Source organism: Dendrobates tinctorius, unplaced genomic scaffold (assembly GCF_039654945.1).
Source record: "Dendrobates tinctorius isolate UK_male_01 unplaced genomic scaffold, ASM3965494v1 ptg000196l, whole genome shotgun sequence".
NCBI lineage: Eukaryota > Metazoa > Chordata > Amphibia > Anura > Dendrobatidae > Dendrobates > Dendrobates tinctorius.
Window position 1 is genome coordinate 12,956,471 of NW_027361863.1, and position 23,877 is coordinate 12,980,347.

Sequence of the window (23,877 nt, forward strand, 5' to 3'; positions counted from 1 at the left end):
GGCCTACTGATATCTGAGCGTTATGTGACACGCTCGATGGCACAGCTGCCTGTGACCAAAGTGACGAGAGGATAATGGAGATTTTGAATCTCTGCGTACACTTTTGGACACTGGACACTTGTAGATTGTGTGAAGCCTACTGATATCTGAGCGCTATGTGACACGCTCGATGGCACAGCTGCCTGTGACCAAAGTGACAAGAGGATAATGGAGATTTTGAATCTCTGCGTACTCTTTTGGACACTGGACACTTGTGGATTGTGTGAGGCCCACTGATATCTGAGCGCTATGTGACACGCTCGATGGCACAGCTGCCTGTGACCAAAGTGACGAGAGGATAATGGAGATTTTGAATCTCTGCGTACACTTTTGGACACTGGACACTTGTAGATTGTGTGAGGCCCACTGATATCTGAGCGCTATGTGACACGCTCGATGGCACAGCTGCCTGTGACCAAAGTGACGAGAGGATAATGGAGATTTTGAATCTCTGCGTACACTTTTGGACACTGGACACTTGTAGATTGTGTGAGGCCCACTGATATCTGAGCGCTATGTGGCACGCTCGATGGCACAGCTGCCTGTGACCAAAGTGACGAGAGGATAATGGAGATTTTGAATCTCTGCGTACACTTTTGGACACTGGACACTTGTAGATTGTGTGAGGCCTGCTGATATCTGAGCGCTATGTGACACGCTCGATGGCACAGCTGCCTGTGACCAAAGTGACGAGAGGATAATGGAGATTTTGAATCTCTGCGTACACTTTTGGACACTGGACACTTGTAGATTGTGTGAGGCCCACTGATATCTGAGCGCTATGTGACACGCTCGATGGCACAGCTGCCTGTGACCAAAGTGACGAGAGGATAATGGAGATTTTGAATCTCTGCGTACACTTTTGGACACTGGACACTTGTAGATTGTGTGAGGCCCACTGATATCTGAGCGCTATGTGACACGCTCGATGGCACAGCTGCCTGTGACCAAAGTGACGAGAGGATAATGGAGATTTTGAATCTCTGCGTACACTTTTGGACACTGGACACTTGTAGATTGTGTGAGGCCCACTGATATCTGAGCGCTATGTGACACGCTCGATGGCACAGCTGCCTGTGACCAAAGTGACGAGAGGATAATGGAGATTTTGAATCTCTGCGTACACTTTTGGACACTGGACACTTGTAGATTGTGTGAGGCCCATTGATATCTGAGCGCTATGTGACACGCTCGATGGCACAGCTGTGACAAAAGTGACTAGAGGATAAGGGAGATTGGATTGCTTTTAAAAAAGCAGTTTGCGGAGCAGTGGGTAAACAGCGATGCCAGCGTGTCAGGAAGCCTTAGAAGGCAGCCCAACAACCAACACCACTGATACACCACAATATAGCCTCCCCTTGCACTGCACACACAGTGACTTGTGTGTTGTGCAGGCCAAATCGCTAGCAGCAGAAGCAGTTCTTTCGTCTTCTTCCCTGCCTAACGCTCTCCCTACAGAATCAGCAGCAACCTCTCCCTATACTAAGATCGGCAGAAGTAAGATGGCGGTCGGCGTGCACGCCCTTTTATACCCCCTGTGACGCCCACCAAAGCAAGCCAATCACTTGCATGCCCTTCTGAAAGATGGTGGTGACCCGTGCCTATGTCATCACGTTGCCCACAGTGTCCGTGGATCCTGATTGGCTGAAAAAGAGCGCAAAACAAACTTTTGAAACGCGACTTTGGCGCGTAAGTCGCCGACCTCGTGGCCGACCTCATCCTAGGGTCGGGTTTCGTTTCATGAAACCCGACTTTGCAAAAAGTCGGCGACTTTTGAATTTTTTCGACCCGTTTCGCTCAACTCTATGTGTGCAACCTCTCTTCCCTCACCAGCACCCCCTGTTGAAGGTTGCGCTATACTGCACTGCAGCAGCATTACATTATCACCGACTCATACATTTAAAGGGGATTTTGCATTTTTTTCTCTGGTCATGGATCCGCTTTGTAACTTGGCAGATCAGGTGTCAAGTTTGACAGAGATGATGCAGGATTTATCGGTGGACCATCAGGCCCTAGTAACGTCCCATACTCACAAAAAAAGCTGATGGAGACTGTTAAGACCGTGCAGGGAGCCACTCCTCATGCTATTAGTCGACATGGTAGTTCAGTAGATGTTGTTTTGCACTCTCCCGAACCCTCGGTTAAGCTTTCTGACACCTTTTCTGGTGAGAAAGATAAAATTTATACGTTCAGGGAGAGTTGTAAATTACTGTTTTCTCTTAGACCTCGATCGTCTGGGAATGAGACTCAGCGAGTGGCGATTATTATTTCCTTACTCAGGGAGGGTCCCTTATCTTGGGTTTTCTCACTGCCCCCCACTGCCCCTGAATGAATGTTAGTAGATAGGTTCTTTGACCATGTCAGGTTGGCAGAGGACACTATCATGGGTCTGGTTCAGGGAAAGCACTCAGCCGAGTGGTACAGCTCTGAGATCCGTCGATGGTCCATTGAAGTGTCCTGGGATGACTCTGCGCTGAGATATCAGTTCAGGAGAGGACTGTCGGATCACCTGAAGGATGCTCTGGCTCTCCATCCACCACCCAGCTCAATGGAGGAAGCTATGACTCAGGCTATCTGTATGGATCAGAGGCTGCGGGAGAGAGGCGTTACACAGCGAGAGGTTCCTGTGAAAGCTGCTGGAGGAAATTGAGCAAAAATAAAGGTCTTATCAGAGATATAAGTGGCCAATATAATAAGACTGCACTCACCAGACTTAGATGAAATAGAGCATTGGGGAGATTCTCTGCAGCAGGTCCAGAGATTTTAGTGGCCAATATAACAAGACTGCATTCACCAGACTTAGATGAAATAGAGCACTGGGGAGATTCTCTGCAGCAGGTCCATGGGTCCATGGAGACCGACCGATAGATATCAAATGGGGAAAAAAATGTGGTTATTGTTCCGTGCTGCTGAATCACTGCAAGACCAGGTGTAATAATAATTGCGGTTTTATTCAATGCGTTTCAGAGTACAAGATGACTCCCTCATCAGGAAATACCACTAAAATGTGTCACTACAGCGTATACCATATATATAGGTATTTGCTGTAGTGACACATTTTTGAAGTATTTCCTGATGAAGGAGTCTTCTTGTACTCTGAAACGCATTGAATAAAACCACATTTATTAATACGCCTGGACTTGCAGTGATTCAGCAGCGCGGAACAATAACCACGTTTTTTTCCCATTTGATATCTCACAGCGAGAAGTTCCGTTACTCCCTGCTAATCCTGTTGCTTTGCCACCGTCTGAACCTATGGAGGTGGGGGCCGCCAACCTCAAGGAGAAGGAGAAGAGACAGCGACGTGAAGGAAAGCTGTGTTTTTACTGTGGAGATCCCGGACATTGGAAAAAAGACTGCCCATCCAGCCCACCAACTAACAAGCGGCTGAGTCTGGGTGATTGTTGTGGAGGTCACCCAGACTCTCAGGTACCTTTTTCCTCATTTTCAAAGATATTGTTGGAAGTGGAACTTCGTTGTGGGAGTTGCTTCACGCCCACTTCTGCTTTCGTTGACTGCGGGTCGTCCATGAACTTTATTGATTCTAACTTGGTGACCATATGTAAGTTAGGGACAGTTAGGCTGGAGACTCCTATGCATGTTCTTGCCATAGACAAAACACCACTGGCTAAGAATGTCATCAAATTTTTTTCAGAGGAGTTTCTCCTTAAAGTGAGTTCCTTGCACCAGGAACGTATTTCATGTTTTGTTATGGACAATCTGCCTGCCGGACTAGTGTTGGGGTTCCCCTGGTTACAGTTACATAATCCTGTGAAAAACTGGGAATCTTGGGACATTGTTAATTAAATAGGGTCCTAATTGTAGTAGAACTTGCCTCACTACTGTACTGTACTTGTGTCATCTGTCAGTCTGGAGGGTATTCCGGAGTACCTGAAGGACCTTTGAGGATGTGTTCTCCGAAAAGGAGACTGAGGTTCTACCACCTCACTCACATTTGATTGTGCTGTTGATCTTGTTCCTGATGCCACATTGCCCAAAACTTGTTTGTACAATCTCTCCGACTTTGAGCGGGCTGCTATGAAGGAGTATATCTCTGACAACCTTTGTAAAGGGCACATTCAGGCATCTGTTTCTTCCATGGCGGCTGGATTCTTTTTTGTTAAGAAAAAGGATGGTGGTTTAAACCCATGCCTCGATTTTCGAGAATTGAATAAAATCACTGTAAGAAACACTTATCCCCTCCCACTTATACCTGATTTGTACAATCAATTGTCGTGGGCCAGGTGGTTCTCTAAGATGGACCTAAGGGGAGCATATAATCTCATCCGTATGTGGGCGGGGGATGAATGGAAACTGCATTTCTTACCTCTGAGGGTTTGTTTGAGAATTTGGTTATGCTCTTTGTCCTGACTAGTACGCCAGCAGTATTCCAGAATTTAATGAATCATGTTTTCTCAGACTTTATTGGGCACTTCATGGTAGTTTATCTGGATGATATCCTCATATAGTCTTCTGATAAACAGAGTCACATGGGTCACCTCCGTGCGGTTCTTCAAAGGCTCCGGGAGAACTCACGCTTTACTAAACTGGAGAAGTGTTCATTTTTTGCTCAAGAATTGTCCTTTCTAGGGGTCATTTTGTCTGCTGAGGGGTTTCATATGGACCCTAGGAAGGTACAGGCTATTGTGGATTGGGTGCAACCCAGAGATCTCAAGGGTCTTCTGCATTTTCTGGGTTTCGCTAATTACTATAGAAAATTCGTCAAAGTGTTTTCTCAGGTGGTCAAATCCCTCACTGATTTAACTCCTAAGGGGGCTGATCTCCAAAACTGGTCAGCTCCATGTCGGGATCCCTCAGATTACTCTTTCATCTGAAGGACCGATGTTCTTAGGTGTGAAGCATCATATGTCTCTAATTAAATCAGCTCCGTCGAGAAGAACTACACAGACACCAGCTGTATAATACCACTCGGGATGCCTCTCAAGACGCCTCTGGCTTATCAGTTAGGCTTCCGTCTTTTATAGTAAAGAATTTAAACATTTTACAGACATGCGCAGTACAAATGATTTTACAACTTGTTTTCGACAAAGAAAGTCATTTAGGCGAAAAAGCAGAGGTATTTGACCTTGGTTCACAAGGGAGATGTCTGAGACATCTCCTCGAAGAACAGATAAGGTTTTAAACAAGAGAATGCAACATAGACAGAACTCAATTTAACTCCTTCAGTTCCTATCATTCCCCCCTTTGACATCTTCATTTTCCACAATCTGGAACACTGGATCCTGCAACAACAGCGGATAGTGGCTCGTTCACCAGGTACTATCCCAGGCCGACGGGTTGCCCAAGGGAGACAGGTCTTCTACCTTCTCCATCCCCCAGATACTGAAGCCACGTCCATCATTGCAAGAGTACGCTCCTTCATGCCAGAAATGAGATGTCAATCTAGGACTCAAAGGAATAATAGTTAAATTCTTGTTGTTTACAGTCAAACTTCCTTATCTATTTCTACATCTTTTCTTGCATACAGAGATACACCAAAAAACAAGTTTCAATAGCACATATATTACGAAGATACAAACAACAATACGTAATAGACTTAGTATAATCCCAGTTATCCAGCCTCCAATACCCTTAAACCAATTAGCTGGATTAAGAAAGGAGAATGTATCTGACCACCAACTATCCTTAGTACGATCATTGTCTTTATTGTACTGATCTCTAAGTTTTTGAACATCCTCTATTTTTGATCTTAACTTTAAACTACTGTTGGGATCTATATAATGACAGCAAGCTGGTCCGATGACTTGACACATACCTCCTTGCGCTGCAGTTAAATAATCTAATACTATGGTATGCTGATTAGTGACTATAATAAGCTGATTTTGGACAGCAACGGTGGTGTTCAATATATCCAATATATCCCATATTTGGTCATCTAAGTAATCTGTAGCCCTGACTAATTTATCCCACATTTGAGTAATCATAGGATAAATAAAAATAGAGCTGACAATTTTATTGGCCACACTCATCTGCACTATATGTGGTCTCCCAGAGAGGCGAGGTGTATTGTCAGCAGCTCTTTTGTACAACGTGTGTTTAGGTATGCTCTGAGTATTCAACTGGTCATTCGGAATAACAAAGGTAGCTGGAGTCAAACGACCCAGAGTACAAGCACCTTTTACCCCTACTGGCAACCATTTATATGCATTGTCTCCACATACCCAGTACATGTCACTAGGTAGGTCCCATAGGGCTGAATGTTGTAATACCAGTCTATGAACTAAATCTATGAACGCAGATACATTCTGAACCATACACCAATTTGGAAGTTGTCCTAAAGGGCTACAATACCCTACATCGGGATTTCCACAGGTGGGAGTTCCTTTCTCATATCCAGATGACTCGTTGCAAGGTATATTACCTGAAATATTAAAACAAGTTTCATTATTGCCCTGGGGAAATAAATTGGAATACTCCCAGGACGTATTATGCAACCTTCTTTCTAGCAGTATTGGTTTGAAGGCATCAGTAGAGTGGGAAGTTACATTAAAACTAACTTGTAGGCCATACATTGGAATTTGCCCCAGGTAGGTTAATCGAGTTCTATTCCTGGGTACCCAAGCCCCCCCTTTATATGCCAGATATTGAAGGTATGTATTACTTCCTGAAAGATTACCCTGCCACCAAGGGTATCCTACCCATCCCACAATAGGTATTCCAACAGTTGTGTTCCATAACTTCACATTATTTGTGGCATTATTAGCAAGTGTATCAGAACAACTGGTCCAGGCAAATAATTCCTCGGGTGGCACAGGAATAACAAGGAACGGAATACTAGTGGCTGATACTGGTGAATGTGTGCAGATCCAGCAAATGATTTGACCAATCATTCAGTAATTTTTCATGATGTTGTATAAACTTATTATTCAAGGACATTGGAGAATTTAGATTGTCCCACGCAGCTACCATTATTACAGATAATGCAACAAAACCAAACCAAAACATTATGCACTCTTATGCTTTGTTAACTCCTGTGGCTAGTTTGCAATGCGATGCGTGGATCCAGGTTGGTCGTCCTTCCAACTTAACAGAAGTAGGCGTTGTTAGGAGTACTTGGTAAGGTCCTTGATATCGGGGTTCAAGGGTCTTTCTGGAGTGTTTCTTGACATATACGTAATCACCAGGTTGTAGACAGTGAGTTCCTTCCACACTATCTGGATCTGGAGTGGAAGAGAAAACTAGAGAATGCATTTGAGTTAAATGCTTTTGCAACTGGATTACATAACTCGTCAAATTATCCACATTGAGTGTTAAGACCTGTGGGTAGTACAACCCTGTGTTCGGTGGTCTTCCAAACAGTATCTCGAAGGGTGACAGTTTAGCTTTCCCCGTGGGTGTGTACCTTACTGAGAATAATGCTAATGGGAGACACTCTGGCCATGGTCTATGGGTTTGTTCCATGGTTTTCTGTATTTTCAATTTCAGTGTCCCGTTCATTCTTTCTACCTTCCCTGAACTCTGTGGGTGGTAGGGTGTATGAAATGCTTGTTCTACACCTATCATTTGCATGACATTTTGCATTACCTCAGCAGTAAAGTGTGTACCTCTGTCTGATTCAATTGTTTCAGGGACACCGAATCGTGGTACTAGTTCCATCACCAGTTTCTTTGCAGTGGCTCGAGCTGTAGCCGTTTTCACCGGGTAGGCCTCTGGCCATCCAGAGAAGAGATCTACACATACTAGGATATTTGCATACACTCCTACCTTGGTAGCTGTATGTCGTCAATCTGCCGTCTCTGAAACGGGTAGAGAGGCCTAGGTGTCGCTTTCTTAGGGACTTTTACTGTTTTACCTGGGTTGTGCTGTATACAGATGAGGCATGATTGTACAAGTTTCGCGGCTGCGCAACTGAAGCCAGGAGCGATCCAGAAGGCATCTACCATGGCACACATGTGACTTTTTGAGGTGTGATTGGGGCCATGTGCTGCTTGCGCCATGATTGGGAACAGGGACTTTGGTGGGCACATTTTATCCTTATTCTCCCATACTCCATTTGAGTTCAGCTCAGCTCCCAGTCTCCCCCGGTGTACCTTCTCTGTTTGGGCAGCCTTTTGCTGGAGGGATTTCAGGACATCTAGACCCAATGTGGCTGGAATACGCTGACTCCCCGCCACCGTCCACTGCTCTCTCTAGGCCGCCTTGTGCTATTTTAGCAGCCTCGTTCGCCCTTCTATTGCCCTCTACCTCCACGGAGTCACCTTTGTGTGTGCTTTTACCTTGACAATGCCAACCTGGACTGGTAACATCAATGCCTCCATCAATTGTTTCACCAGCTCTGCATTTTTAATGGGCTTCGAATCTGTGAAAATATTAGCGACTTTACCTGCAGCGGCTCTACACGCCTCAGTGAGTGCCTTCAACTCTGCCTCCTGCGCCGACATGTGAGGAGAGAGTGGTTCCGCTCGGATTACCTCATGTGAGGATACTACTGCATATCCAGTGTAGAATCGTCCATCCTGGTGGTATCTGGGGCCATCTACAAAAAAGAAACTCAAAGTCTGCATTAGGAACAGGTTTTTCATGAATGTGTGCAAACCCAACTGTCTCCTGACTCATCAGTTCTATGCAGACATGTTCATGCGTCATGTCAAAGTATCCTTCCTCACTTGCCAATACGGTCACCAATTCCCCCTTTTCTGAATCCATAGGCAGGAGGGTGGCTGGATTCAGAACGTTACATCTTTTGAGGAGTGACATACTCAGGAATTAGTAGAGCACACTCAAGTCGGAGCTGTCTGGCCATAGACAGATGTTTTGGTTGAACTTGTAGGAGTATGGCATGGATGTCATGTGGGGAATAGATTGTCAAAAGAAACGTCAGTGTCATCTCACATGCCTTTCCTATTACGTCTCCACTTTTTTCCTTGTGCTCCAGCATACATGACAGGTCGTTTTATTGTCCTTGTTTGCTCAATTTCTTTAGCTACCTTAAGGAGGTCTTTCGGATCTACATGTCTCCATTCAGGTCTGGCTGTCTGTACTGCGTCTCGTAAGTCTTTGTTCATACCGTCAATGAATGCATTCACCAGTATTCTAACATCAAGTGGGTTTATGCAAATGTACCCCATGTCTGCCCATTTCAGCTGTAACCGTCCAAGGTATATCTCTACTCTCTCTCCTCTTTGCTGTGTCACATTAGTCAGGAGTACAGACTGCTCTGATTGTTCCACTGCAGCCCATTGTCTTAGTGACTCACAGTACGTCTCCCCAGATCGTGCAGATTTATCATCCATGCCCCAAGCCTGATTCTTTGTCACATCTGTGTGTGTCTTAATTATATGATCTAGTGCGTCACCTGCCTTTAAACTCATCAACCTCTCTAGGTCTGCCCAGGTACACTTATATGTCTGCTGTACTTCCTTTATGTGTCTGTAAAACGGGAATGGTTGGTCTTCAGGGGCAGGCAGCTGCTTCAGCAAAGCTAGCTGGTCAGAGGGGCTCCAGGGATAATACACCTGTATCTTTCTTATTCTAGTCACACTTCTAGGTCCTGCTGGGGTTGGCCGTCTGATGTCTACTGTCAGCTTACTCCTCAAGGGCCAATGTCCCTACTACCCACTATCCACACTATTATTATGTCAGCTTCTTATGATCTAGTCTGGATAGGATTTAGTGCAATTCTCTTAGGTCAGTAGCACAGGTAACACAAGTAGCTATTCAGTCTGGGTTTGTCTGAGTCTGACCACAGTGTTTACAAGTCCATCTGTTTTGTCTGGGTCTCTGGTTACACTTTGTCAATCAAACATTCATAATACACCTTCCATACTGCTGCACATTCTCAAGCATCATTTATTCACTTGCTATTTTCTTCCCTTGTCTGTGCCTTTTTGTACATCCAAACATTCACACTCTGGTATTTTTGCCTTTTTCAATATTTGTCCCACTTGTTTTACTGCTTCCTTCCTTCTCTGTCTTTTGTAATTTGACACAATTTGCTATACAAATCAATCACACAACTAGAAGCAGGTTCAAACACAGTAATGACCAAGCAATCACTTACAATTCCCTTCTAAATTAGGCACCATATCTTACTTTTAACTTCCAATCTTCAATTAAGTACTGTTGCTTTAAAATGCACAAATCTTTCAGCGCGTACCTTACGGATAGAATTACAGAGAATTTTGAGCACAACTCACACTCAGCAGAGATAAGAGCGAAGGGAGAAGAAACTGCGCAGCTCCATCCTTCACCCCTCCCGTCAGAATGCAGCGTCGTCCTTCACAGAATTCTGTAGTTCTTTAGACTTATCAAAATCAATTTCTACAAAGAAACTCAAAATCACGGGATTTCACTGTAAGGGCAGATAACTGTATAATGAGATTAACCATGCCTTGCCCTTTTTCTGGCCAAATGCATTCAGGAAACTTTACAATGTAATGCCACATATAACACGAACTATATCATTACTCAATTCATTCAGTCTCAGATGTAGATTTGAAATATCTATAACGCATCTGTCCGGGATTCCACCACAACTAGAAAGGTCACAAATCTCTTGACACAAAAATGATGTGTGATGATTCATTCATACGTGCTCATTCACTGATTTTTTTTTTTTTTTAATACTCAATTACTCATCTCTCATCTTATTCAGAGGTTCTCATAGACATATATACAAGGATTCACACAGCCTGCCTATCTTGCACTTTGGATTTGATTAATACTTTTTCCAGGTTCTTTGCTGCACTACTTCCATATCTATCCTCAATTATATCACATAACCGATTTCCTTCTTCAGGTGTCTTTCCCTGACTGTTCCCCATCTTATCTTTTATTCTTATCCTGTCTCTCTTGTTGTCTTCCTGTTAGTCCCCTGCCTTAGGTGGTGTATTGGGTAAGCTCAAGACTAGGCTCTACTATACCTCGTTACCTTCTTCCTAAGGTGCTAACAGGCTAAATGGAGTGTCTGTTCCTCGGTGTACTACGTGTTTCGTGTACTTATATGCTATGTAGCATCCGAACAGAAATACTCCCACAACACACAGGATTGTAAACAAAGTATCCATCTATCGGGGTTCTTCAGTCATATCTTGTCACAGGCTCATTTCACAGTCCTGTGCTCATTCGGTCACACTCTTATCTGTCACAAGGTTTATTCGTAAAGGGTGTTGATTTAAGCTTAGGCGGTGACCTCCCCGAAAGGACGCTGTCACATGACCCAGTTAGGCAATATCACCACTCTTTGAACGAATACCTACTGTGCAGCTTATTTTTCTACTTTCCACAACCTTTCAAATCAAAGTAGCCATTCAACAACCTCCTCTATTTCTAGTGCGGAATCGTCTATTGTGAAAAACTTGTCCGTCCGGGCTGCGCAGTATGAACTGTTCACCCAGCCTTATATTCCGTAATGTCAGACCTCTCCCATTTTGATTTGCATCAGCTCTTTTTCTAAAAATAGCTGTGCACACACAGAACCTACAGTAACCTCTCATTCGAGCAGAAATTACATATGCGTGTCACACCCGATTTCCTCAGAGTTCTTATATGGACCTGATTTTACGGCCCCCTCCTCTACTAGATTCCCCTTTATACGGACCTTAGTTATAATGATAGATTATGAAGAGCAGAGAAGAGAAAAATTGATCTCTTACCTGGCCAGGTGTTTAGGTCTGCTGTTCACAATTTCATCAGTAACTGGAGTGGTCTGTAGATCGGGTAGTCTTGGAGAGGTGCCTATAGCAGGTCCCTGTTTCGGGCGCCAGGAAACTGTCGGGATCCCTCAGATTACTCTTTCATCTGAAGGACCGATGTTCTTAGGTGTGAAGCATCATATGTCTCTAATTAAATCAGCTCCGTCGAGAAGAACTACACAGACACCAGCTGTATAATACCACTCGGGATGCCTCTCAAGACGCCTCTGGCTTATCAGTTAGGCTTCCGTCTTTTATAGTAAAGAATTTAAACATTTTACAGACATGCGCAGTACAAATGATTTTACAACTTGTTTTCGACAAAGAAAGTCATTTAGGCGAAAAAGCAGAGGTATTTGACCTTGGTTCACAAGGGAGATGTCTGAGACATCTCCTCGAAGAACAGATAAGGTTTTAAACAAGAGAATGCAACATAGACAGAACTCAATTTAACTCCTTCAGTTCCTATCATCCAGCTGTGGTGGCGTTTTCTTCTTTAAAAAACTGTTTCATGTCCGCCCCTGTGCTGGTTCAACCTGATTTGTCTAAACCGTTTATTGTGGAGGTGGATGCCTTGGAGGTGGGAGTGGGGGCTGTGTTTTCCCTGGGGCCCACCACATTAACTAACTTGAGACCCTGTGCCTTCTTTTCAAAAAATTTTTCCTCTGCTAAAAGGAATTATGATGTGGGTAACCGGTTGTTATTGGCCATTAAATTGGCAATTGAAAAATGGAGGTATTTTTGGAGGGGCTGTCCATCGTATCACTGTCATTACGGATTACAAGAACCTGTCTTACATTGAGTCCGCCAAACGTTTAACCCCGAGACACGCGAGATGGTCACTTTTTTTTCCCGATTTCAGTTTTCTATCACTTTCAGACCAGGGTCCAAGAATGTGAAGGCTGATGCTTCATCTCTTAGCCTTGATCCAATATCATCTCCTGAACCTTCTTCCTCCATTCTTCAGCGTGGAGTGGTGGTGTCTGCGGTTTCCTCGGCATTGGAACGGGAGATTCGTGAGGTCCAATCTCTTACTCCTCCGTCCATACCTAATAATAAGCTCTTCGTGCCTGTCTAGTATCGGTTAAGGGTGCTTCAGGAGTTCCATGACTCGGCTCTGAGTGGGCATCCTGGAATCTCGGCCACGCGTAAAGCCATCGCTAGGCTGTTTTGGTGGCCATCGTTGGCTTCTAACGTCACTGGGTTTGTGTCCTCCTGTGAAATTTGTGCCTGCGCAAAAATCTCCCATGACTGGCCGGCCGGGAATAGGTGCCACTACCAATTCCAAATAGACCCTGGACTCATCTTTCCATGGATTTTATCAGCGATCTTCCCCCCTCTAATGGCAAAACCGTTATCTGGGTAGTTGTTGATAGGTTCAGTAAACAGGTGCATTTTGTAAAATTGGCAGGTCTCCCTAATGCTGAGACTCTATCTAAACTATTCATTGAGCATGTGCTCCGATTGCATGGTGTGCCTGTCAGTGTGGTGTCTGATAGAGGGGTGCAATTTGTGTCAAAATTCTGGAGGGCTTTTTGTAAAAGGCTGGGTATCAGTCTGCCCTTTTCATCAGCCTATCATCCTGAGACCAATGGTCAGACTGAAAGGACCAAGCAGTCTTTGGAGCAGATATTGCGGTGTCTTGCCACATCTAGACAGGATGATTGGTGCTCTTCAGTACCCATGGCAGAATTTTCTTTCAAGAATCGTGTCAATCAGTCCGCTAGTACTTCCCCGTTCTTCTGCAACTATGGGTTTCAGCCTCACTTTGGTGAGTTTTCCCAGCTGGATTTGGGGTGTCCAGGGGCTCATTCGTCCTTTCTGCGGTTGGGTGAGGTCTAGAGTGAGGTTCAGAGAAACATTGGGGAGGCTCAGGGCAAATATAATTTTTTTGCAGATAAATGACATTGGGTGGAACTAGCTTACCAGGTGGGGATAAGGTATGGTTATCCACCAAGAATATAAGGTTGAGGATTCCTTCTGCTAAGTTGAGTCCCAAGATTATTTGTCCTTATGAAAATTTAGAGGTTGTTAATCCTGTGGCCTTTCACCTGCGCCTGCCTTTGTCATTGCGGATCCTCAATGTGTTCCATAAGGCGCTTCGGAAGCTGTCGGTGTCTTCCTCAGGTGAGTATCCCTCGCACCCGCCACCTGTTGTGGTGGATGGCCAGACTGAGAATGAGGTGGAACGGGTTGTGGATTCTTGTATGCTCCACCGTTATCTTCAGTATTTGGTCCATTGGAAGGGTTACGGTCCTGAGGACCGGTCGTTCGGTCCATGTGGATCGGTTGGGCCGAGCCTTTCACGCTCATTACCCAGGAAAACCGGGGGTCCTGTGGCCCCCCATTGAGAGTGGGGTATTGTCATGATCCCGGCCGGGGTTTGTTTATTGTTATTCTCTCCCCGGTCTGGTCATGTGTGAGTTAACCTTCTCTGCCTCATTTTGGGTTCTGTGTGGTTATTTTAGTCTGCTGTGGCCTGCATTGGTCAGTGATAGCTCGTGCTTCCAGGGTAGAGCAGCTGACCCCTTAATACCGTGTTTTGTCCTTTACTCTGTTCTCATGACTTCCCTCTCCTGCCACCTCGCTTGTCTTAGTGTTCCCTCCCTGTGCTTCAACCCCTTGGTATGTGACCTTGCTTGTTTTCTGACCTGTTTGACTGTCTCACGTCTCGGATATCTCTGCTCCCAACTGGTTCTGACTTCTGCTTGTATTTGACCATGTGTATTGCTGGGACCTCTGGTACTTCTGCTCCTGCTTTTTTGCATGTGTGTAGTTTAATAGGGGTGAGGGGACCATGCATACCAGGAAAGGGGGGTGAGAGGACCATGCATACCAGGATAGGGGGGTGAGAGGACCATGCATACCAGGATTGGGGGGTGAGAGGACGATGCATACCATGATAGGGGGGTGAGGGGACCATGCATACCAGGAATGGGGGGTGAGGGGACCATGCATACCAGGAATGGGGTGAGGGGACCATACATACCAGGATAGGGGGGTGAGAGGACTATGCATATCAGGATAGGGGGGTGAGGGAGCATGTATACCAGGATAGGGGGGTGAGAGCACCATGCATACCAGGATAGGGGGGGGTGAGCGGACCATGAAAACCAGGAATAGGGGGGTGAGAGGACCATGCATACCAGGAATGGGGGTGAGGGGACCATACATACCATAATAGGGGGGTGAGAGGACCATGCATATCAGGATAGGGGGGGTGAGGGGGAGCATGCATACCAGGATAGGGGGGTTAGAGGACCATGCTTACCAGGAAAGGGAAGGTGAGAGGACCATGCATACCAGGATAGGGGGGTGAGAGGACCATGCATACCAGATTTGGGGGGTGAGGGGACCTTGCATGCCATGATAGGGGGGTGAGGGGACCATGCATACAATGATAGGAGGGTGAGGGGACCCATGCATACCAGGATAGGTGGGTGAGGGGACCATGCATTCCAGGAAAGGGGGGTGAGGGGACCATGCATACCAGGAATAGGGGTGAGGGGACCATACATACCAGGATAGGGGGGTGAGAGGACCATGCATATCAGGATAGGGGGGTGAGGGGGACCATGTATACCAGGATTGGGGGTGAGGGGACCATGCAAACCAGGAAAAGGGGGGGTGAGAGGACCATGCATACCAGGAATGGGGATGAGGGGACCATACTGTACATACCAGGATAGGGGGGTGAGAGGACCATGCATATCAGGATAGGGGGTAAGGGGTAGCATGCATACCAGGATAGGGGAGGTGAGAGGACCATGCATACCAGGATAAGGGAGGTGAGAGGACCATGCATAACAAGGTAAGGGGGGTGAGGGGACCATGCATACCAGGAATAGGGGTGAGGGGACCATACATACCAGGATAGGGGGGTGAGAGGACCATGCATATCAGGATAGGGGGGTGAGGGGGACCATGTATACCAGGATTGGGGGGTGAGGGGATCATGCAAACCAGGAAAAGGGGGGTGAGAGGACCATGCATACCAGGAATGGTGATGAGGGGACCATACTGTACATACCAGGATAAGGGGGGTGAGAGGACCATGCATATCAGGATAGGAGGGTAAGGGGTAGCATGCATACCAGGATAGGGGAGGTGAGAGGACCATGCATAACAAGGTAAGGGGGTGAGAGGACCATGCATACCAGGATACGGGAGTGAGAGGACCATGCATACCAGGATAGGGGGGTGAGGGGACCATGCATACCAGGATTGCGGGGTGAGAGGACCATGCATATGACGTGAACGAGGGGCCATGGGATACTCGGCACCGAGCTCGTTAACTTCAATGGGAGATATCAAAGTGGCGGTGACCCGGTCCGTGGCCCCAGGCGGTCATGTAAAAGGGGTAGAATTGGATGGAGATAAAGTTTATGTAGTGATTCGTGATGCTAGTTGGAGTGTTCGACTGTAGTATAGCCGGCACTGCAGATGATCCCTGGGGGAGTAGATGGTGATGGCAGTGCAGATGTTACACCCTCTCCAAACCGGACAGACCCCCAGAGATTGTAATGGAAGTAGAAGGCACGAAGTACTTATAAGGCAGGAGACAAGGAAAGTCACTTTAGTATTTACTATAGTTCAGGTGCAGCTCAGAGGAGATATTACAACTCTCACCAGGTTACATTCTGCTATGAAGAATGGGAGTTATCTTTCAATGCTGTAACTGTTGTGAGTTCATTTTTCCCTTCACCAGTGAGGTCTGATGAACTGCCTCTTCTGGCGAAGGAAGGTAGTGAGGCTGATTACCAAACAGCTGAGCAGGTAGATGATGACTGGGTCACAGGAACTGATGACTGGATATAATGCAGCCGATGCCCTGCTGCCTTACCAGTGATTTTCCTGCTGGATTCTTGGAGACTAGCGACTTCAGGGCCTGTTTTTCCTATCAGTCTGTTGGTTCATTTTTGGATAGGGTTTTTGTGGATTGCAGACAGCAGCTTTTCTTTCCTGTCCTATTTAGTTAGCTTGGGCCCCATCATTTGCTCAACCTATCTTTCTATCTGTGTTGGTGTTTTTCATCTTGCTTCACAGTCATTATATGTTGGGGGCTGCCTATTGCTTTGGGGTCTGCTCTGGGGCAGTTTAGATTTCCCCTATCTGTCTATAGGCTAATTTAGCTCTCCGGCTGTGATCGAGGGGTCTAGGGCACCGTAGGAACCCCCCACGGCTACTGCTAGTTGTTGTGGATAGGTTCAGGGGTCTGCAATCCGATAGCTTCCAACTTCTCTGGTTTTCTGGACTTAGCTATTATTTTTGTTTTTTCCTCCTTCGGTGACTTATCCATAACAGAATCACCGGCCCTACTGCAGATCCTAGGGTACTCAATAGCAGGAAAGAATTGTAAAAATAAAAAAAATAAAAAAGGTGTCAGAATTTCTTTGTGTATATTTTTTCCTCTATATCTCTGAGACTGTAGGGGGAATTTTTTTTCTCTCAATGGAGATGAAGCAATTGTCTGATCGTGTGGAGCAGCTCGCTGCGGAAGTGCGGGGAATTTCCGCCTATCTTACTCATTCACATGCTGCTGAACCAAAGAGCCCCACTCCTGATGTGTTTTTTGGGGATCGGTCTAAATTTTTGAATTTCAAGAATAATTGTAAATTATTTTTTGCCTTGAAGCCTAACTCGTCGGGGAGCTCCGTGCAGCGGGTTAAAATTGTCATCTCTTTGCTGCGCGGCGATCCCCAGGATTGGGCGTTTTCTTTGAAACCTGATGATCCTATTCTAAATAATGTGGATGCATTTTTTCAAGCCTTGGGGCTGTTGTATGATGAACCTAATGCTATTGATCAGGCTGAAAAGGCCCTGTTGGCATTGAGCCAGGGTCGGGATTCTGCAGAGTTGTACTGTCAAAAATTCTGAAAGTGGGCGGTCCTTACTACCTGGAATGATGATGCCTTGGCAGCACCCTTTCGGAAAGGTTTGTCAGAAACCATAAAAGATACTATGGTGGGATTTCCTGTTCCCTCTGGTCTTGACGATTCTATGTCATTAGCCATTCAGGTTGATCGGCGTTTGCGTGAACGCAAGACCGCACGAGAGGTGTTGCCACCTGTTGAACAAATGTCTGAACCTATGCAATGTGATAGAGTTTTGTCCAGGGCGCAACGTCAGGAATTCAGAAGGCATAATAAGCTGTGTTTTTTTTGTGGAGATGCCTCGCATATTATTTCTGTCTGCCCTAAACGAGAGAAACGTTGTGCTCACACGTTTTCTGTGGGTGGTGTTCAACCTAAGTTTCTTCTGGCAATTACTCTGATCTGCTCCCTGTCCACATTTTCCGCCAAGGCTTTTGTGGATTCGGGAGCAGCTCTGAACCTGATGGACTTGGATTTTGCTAAACGTTGTGGATTTCCTATGACGCCTTTGCGGACGCCTATCCCTTTGAGGGGTATTGATGCGACTCCTTTGGCGTAAACCTCAGTTTTGGACCCAGGTGGTAATGCGGGTCGCCCCAGACCATCAAGAAAATTGCAGATTTTTGGTCTTGCATAATTTGCATGATACCATTGTTCTGGGGTTTCCCTGGTTGCAAAACCATAATCCAGTTTTGGATTGGAAATCTGTGTCTGTGGTGAGTTGAGGTTGTCAGTGTGCCCTTAGTGATGCTCCTGTTTTCTCCACCTCTCCCCAGTCGCATGATGTTCCTGACTATTTGGCTGACTTTTATGATGTATTTAGCGAGAATGAGTCTGCGCCTTTGCCTCCTCATAGGAGTTATGACTGTGCAATTGAGCTGAGCCTGGGGTGTTAATTTCCCAAGGGTCGGCTTTTCAATTTATCTGTACCCGAGCACGAGGCTATGCGATCCTATATTAAGGAGTCGTTGGAGAAGGGTCATATTAGACCATCCTCTTCACCCTTAGGTGCTGGGTTTTTTTTCGTGGCTAAAAAAGATGGTTCATTAAGGCCTTGTATTGACTATTGTGCCCTCAACAAAATTATTGTTAAATATCAGTATCCGTTACCCCTGATTTCTGATCTATTCTCCAGAGTTAAAGGTGCTTGCTGGTTTACTAAGCTTGACCTCAGGGGGGCGTATAATCTTATTCGCATTAAGCATGGGGATAAATGGAAGACAGCGTTTAATACTCCGGAGGGACATTTTGAGTACCTGGTGATGCCTTTTGGGCTCACTAATGCCCCTTCTGTCTTCCAATCCTTCATGAACGATATTTTCCGAGACTTTGTGGATAAATTTTTGATTATCTTTCTGGATGATATTTTGATCTTTTCCAAGGATTGGGACTCTCATGTGGAACATGTTCGGACTGTGTTCCGGATTTTGAGGGAGAATTCCCTGTATGTCAAGGGATCGAAATGCCTTTTTGGGGTACAGAGGATTTCATTTTTGGGATTCATTTTGTCTCCGTCAACTATTGAAATGGACCCGGCCAAGGTACAGGCCATTTATGATTGGGTTCAGCCCACTTCTTTGAAGGCCCTCCAGAAGTTTTTGGGTTTTGCTAATTTTTATCGGAAATTTATAGCTAATTTTTCTAGTATTGCCAAGCCATTGACTGATTTGATTAAGAAGGGTGCTGATGTGCTGAATTGGTCTCCGGAGGCTGTTTCTTCCTTTCAGGAGCTGAAGCGAAGATTCACTTCTGCTCCGGTTCTGCGGCAACCTGATGTCTCACTCCCGTTTCAGGTAGAGGTGGACGCCTCTGAGATTGGTGCAGGAGCTGTTTTGTCCCAAAAAGATCCTGTGACATCTAAAATGAATCCCTGTGCTTTCTTTTCCCGAAAGTTCTCCCCATCCGAACGTAACTATGATGTGGGGAATCTGAAACCTTTGGCCATGAAATGGGCATTTGAGGAGTGGAGACATTGGTTGGAGGGAGCTAAACACCAGGTCGTGGTCCTTACTGACCACAAGAATTTGATTTACCTGGAGTCGGCCAAACGCTTGAATCCTAGGCAGGCTAGGTGGGCCTTGTTTTTCACACGTTTTGATTTTGTGGTCTCTTTTCTTCCTGGCACAAAGAATGTGAAGGCAGACGCCCTCTCTAGGAGTTTCTTTGCTGATTCTCCTGTTGTGACCAAGCCTGCTACCATCTTAGGCGAGGGGGTAGTTCTTTCTGCCATCTCGCCCGATTTGAGACGTGCTCTGGAAGAGTTTCAGGAGGACAAACCTGAGCGTTCTCCCAATGGAAAGTTGTATGTTCCTGACCAGGGGAGGAAGAGAGTGATGTCTGAAGTTCATTGCTCTGCATTGGCTGGTCATCCAGGTATTTTTGGTACTAGAGATCTGGTGAGTCGGTCTTTTTGGTGGCCCGCCTTGTCTCGTGATGTCAGGAATTTTGTGCAGAGGGTGGGACTTGCTCCCGGTCTAAACTTTGTTCTCGCTCTAGTGGGTTGTTGATGCCTTTGCCGGTGCCCAAGAGGCCATGGACCCATATTTCAATGGATTTTATCTCTGATATGCCTGTCTCTCAGAGAATGACCGTTATTTGGGTGATTTGTGATAGATTCTCTAAGATGGTCCATCTTGTACCACTCCCTAAGTTGCCATCTTCCTCTGAGTTGGTGCCCTTGTTTTTGCAACAGGTAGTTCGCTTGCACGGGATTCCTGAGAACATTGTGTCTGACAGAGGAGTTCAGTTTGTGTCTAGATTTTGGAGGACTTTCTGTTCCAAGCTGGGAATTCAGTTGTCCTTCTCCTCTGCGTTTCACCCTCAGACCAACGGGCAGACGGAGAGAACAAACCAGACTTTGGAGTCGTATTTGAGATGTTTTATTTCAGCTGATCAGGATGATTGGGTTTCATTTTTGCCCTTGGCCGAATTTGCTTTAAATAATAGAGCTAGTTCTGCCACTTTGATGTCACCTTTTTTTTGTAACTTTGGGTTTCATCCTCGATTTTCTTCAGAGCAGGTGGAGCCTTCTGCCTGCCCAAGTGTTGACACTGTGGTGGAGAGAATGCACCAGATCTGGGACCAAGTGGTGGTTAAGTTTTCTCTCTCCCAGGAAAAGGCCCAGCGGTTTTCCAACCGGCATAGGACCATTGTTCCCCAGTTTAAGGTGGGTGATATGGTTTGGTTGTCATCAAAAAATATCGCTATGAAGGTGGCTTCTCCTAAGTTTAAGCCTAGATTTATTGGACCTTACAAGATTTTGGAGATTATTAATCCGGTCTCTTTTCGGTTGGCTCTTCCTGTCATGTTTAAGATTCATAATGTGTTCCATAAGTCCTTGTTGAAGAGGTTTGTTGAACCAGTAGTTCCTGGGGTGGCACCTCCTGACCCTGTATTGGTTGAAGGCAACATGGAGTATGAGGTAGCGAAGATACCGGATTCCCCTCTGGCTAGACGGAGACTCCAGTATTTGGTTAAGTGGAAGGGTTATGGTCAGGAGGATAATTCCTGGGTCTCTGCCTCTGATATTCATGCCGAAAGATTGGTGCGTGCCTTTCATCGGGCTCACCCTGATCGCCCTGGTGGCATGGATGAGGGTTCGGTGACCCCTCCTCAAGGAGGAGGTACTGTTGTGAGTTCATTTTTCCCTTCACCAGTGAGGTCTGATGAACTCCCTCTTCTGGCGAAGGAAGGCAGTGAGGCTGATTACCAAACAGCTGAGCAGGTAGAAGGAACTGATGACTGCTGCCTTGCCGGTGATTTTCCTGCTGGATTCTTGGAGACCAGTCTGATTTCTGCTTCTCAAAGCTAAGTTTTACTCTGCCTTTTGTACACTTTAGTTCTGGTTTTGTTTGCCTTGTTTTTTGGAGTTCAGCCATCCCCGGCCGGGGGTGAACTGAATTCTATTTTGTCTCTGATCTGTTGATCTCTGGCTCTGTCTTCAGAATATACCTGAGTGCTGATATAGTCTTTTTGAAGCCTAGCAACTTCAGGGCCTGTTTTTCCTATCAGTCTGTTGGTTCATTTTTGGATAGGGTTTTTGCGGATTGCAGACAGCAGCTTTTCTATCCTGTCCTATTTAGTTAGCTTGGGCCCCGTCATTTGCTCAACCTATCTTTCTATCTGTGTTGGTGTTTTTCATCTTGCTGCACAGTCATTATATGTTGGGGGCTGCCTATTGCTTTGGGGTCTGCTCTGGGGCAGTTTAGATTTCCCCTTTCTGTCTTTAGGCTAATTTAGTTCTCCGGCTGTGATCGAGGGGTCTAGGGCACCGTAGGAACCCCCCACGGCTACTGCTAGTTGTTGTTGATAGGTTCAGGGGTCTGCAATCAGGTAGCTTCCAACTTTTCTGGTTTTTTGGACTTAGCTATTATTTTAGTTTTTTTCCTCCTTCGGTGACTCATCCATAACAGTAACTCAGGGTAACTTCCTGCTATTCTAATCCCTTCTGGGACCCAGGCTTCCCAGAGTTTGGAAATTCCCAGTGTCAGGATCTTGTCAGCGCCGGCGTGCAGCCTCTGCTGAGCAGGGACTCACCCGCACTGTAGGGGGGCCCGGGGTCAGGTACAGCCGGAAAGTACAGATACACAGGACCTGTGGATGCTGAAGTTTAGCAAGCAGTCACAGGACCTACGGTCCTGTGACTGCAAGGGGGCGGGGCTTAGCATCCTGCTTTCAGAGATGGCAGGACACTATACAGAAATACAGAAATACTCAGAGTCAGGCAAAACGGAGGTCATACACAGAAATATCAGTAAAGTACCAGGGATGAGACCGAACGGATAGTCAGGGCCAAGCAGAAGTCAAAACCAAACAGACATAGAAGGTACTAAGCAGAATCCAAAGTAATATCCAGAGAACAGACCGAGTCGTACACAGAGAATCAAGCAACCAGAACACAGCACAAACACACTCAGGGGTCACCACACAATGCCAAGGGCGAAAGTATAACTGACGGGGAATGGGAGCTTCCTGAGGCTATAAGAAGCTTTCCCAGAACCAATGAGAGGCCACCATAATAGGTCCCAGGTGTGCAGGTAAGAGTCTGCACTGAGATCAAAACATTAACCCCAGAAGTGCCGGTCACCCAGCACTGGTATCATGACTGTACCCCCCTCTCAACGGGGAGCCTCTGGACCCCCAGGCTTGCCCGGGTACCTAGCAAGGAAAGCCAAAACCAGGCGATCCACATGCATCAACCGGGCCGGCACCCATGACCTGTCCGCCGGCCCATACCCCTTCCAATGAACTAGGTACTGTACTGACCGCCGTCCCAACCTAGAATCTACGATGTGACCAATCTCATATTCCACATGTCCCTCAACCGAAACCGGAGGAGCAGCGGACTCGGATTCTCCCCGGACTGCTTCAAAAGGTTTCAGTAGAGATCTATGGAAGACGTTAGGGATCTTGAAAGAGGGTGGAAGGCACAGCCTGTACGCCACTGGATTGATTTTTTCCACAATCTTGTACGGGCTAATGAATTTGGGGCCCAACTTGGCTGACGGAATCTTTAACTTAATGTTTTGCGTGGAGAGCCAAACTTTCTCTCCAACCTGAAACATGGGACCAGGTGTTCGTTTCCTGTCCGCGAAAAACATACCTGCCTTGAGACCTAGATATACGCCGCTGGACTGCCCATGTATCTTTTAACCGCTGAACAGAGTCCTCAGCCCCGGGACACCCCGAATCCAGACGAGAAAACTCACCAAAAATGAGGACTGAACTCATAGTTGATCAAGAAAGGGGACATACCAGTGGATTGACTCACCCGACTATTGCAGGCAAATTCAGCCAATGGCAGTATATCACACCAGTCATTCTGTCTAGCAGAAGTCAGACATCTGAGGATCTGTTCCAGAGACTGATTAGTGTGTTCCGTCTGACCATTACTCTCAGGATAGTATGCGGACGAAAAGGACAGAGATATCACTAATTTTTTGCAGAAAGCACGCCAAAACTTAGCCACAAACTGCACACCACGATCAGACACCACATTCAGGGGTACCCCATGCAAGTGGACGACATGCTGCACAAACAAACTGGATAAGGTCTCAGCTGAAGGTAATGCGGACAGGGGAACAAAATGAGCCTGCTTTGAAAATCTGTCCACCACTACCCATACCACTGTATTACCCCTGGAAGAGGGAAGATTGGTAATAAAATCCATGGACAGGTGGGTCCATGGTCTCTCGGGAACTTCCAAGGGCATCAGCTCCCCCGCCGGCCGGCTATGGGAGCTTTTAGAACGAGTGCAGACCCCACAACCAGAAATGAATTTCTTTATATCAGAACCAAGGGTAGGCCACAAG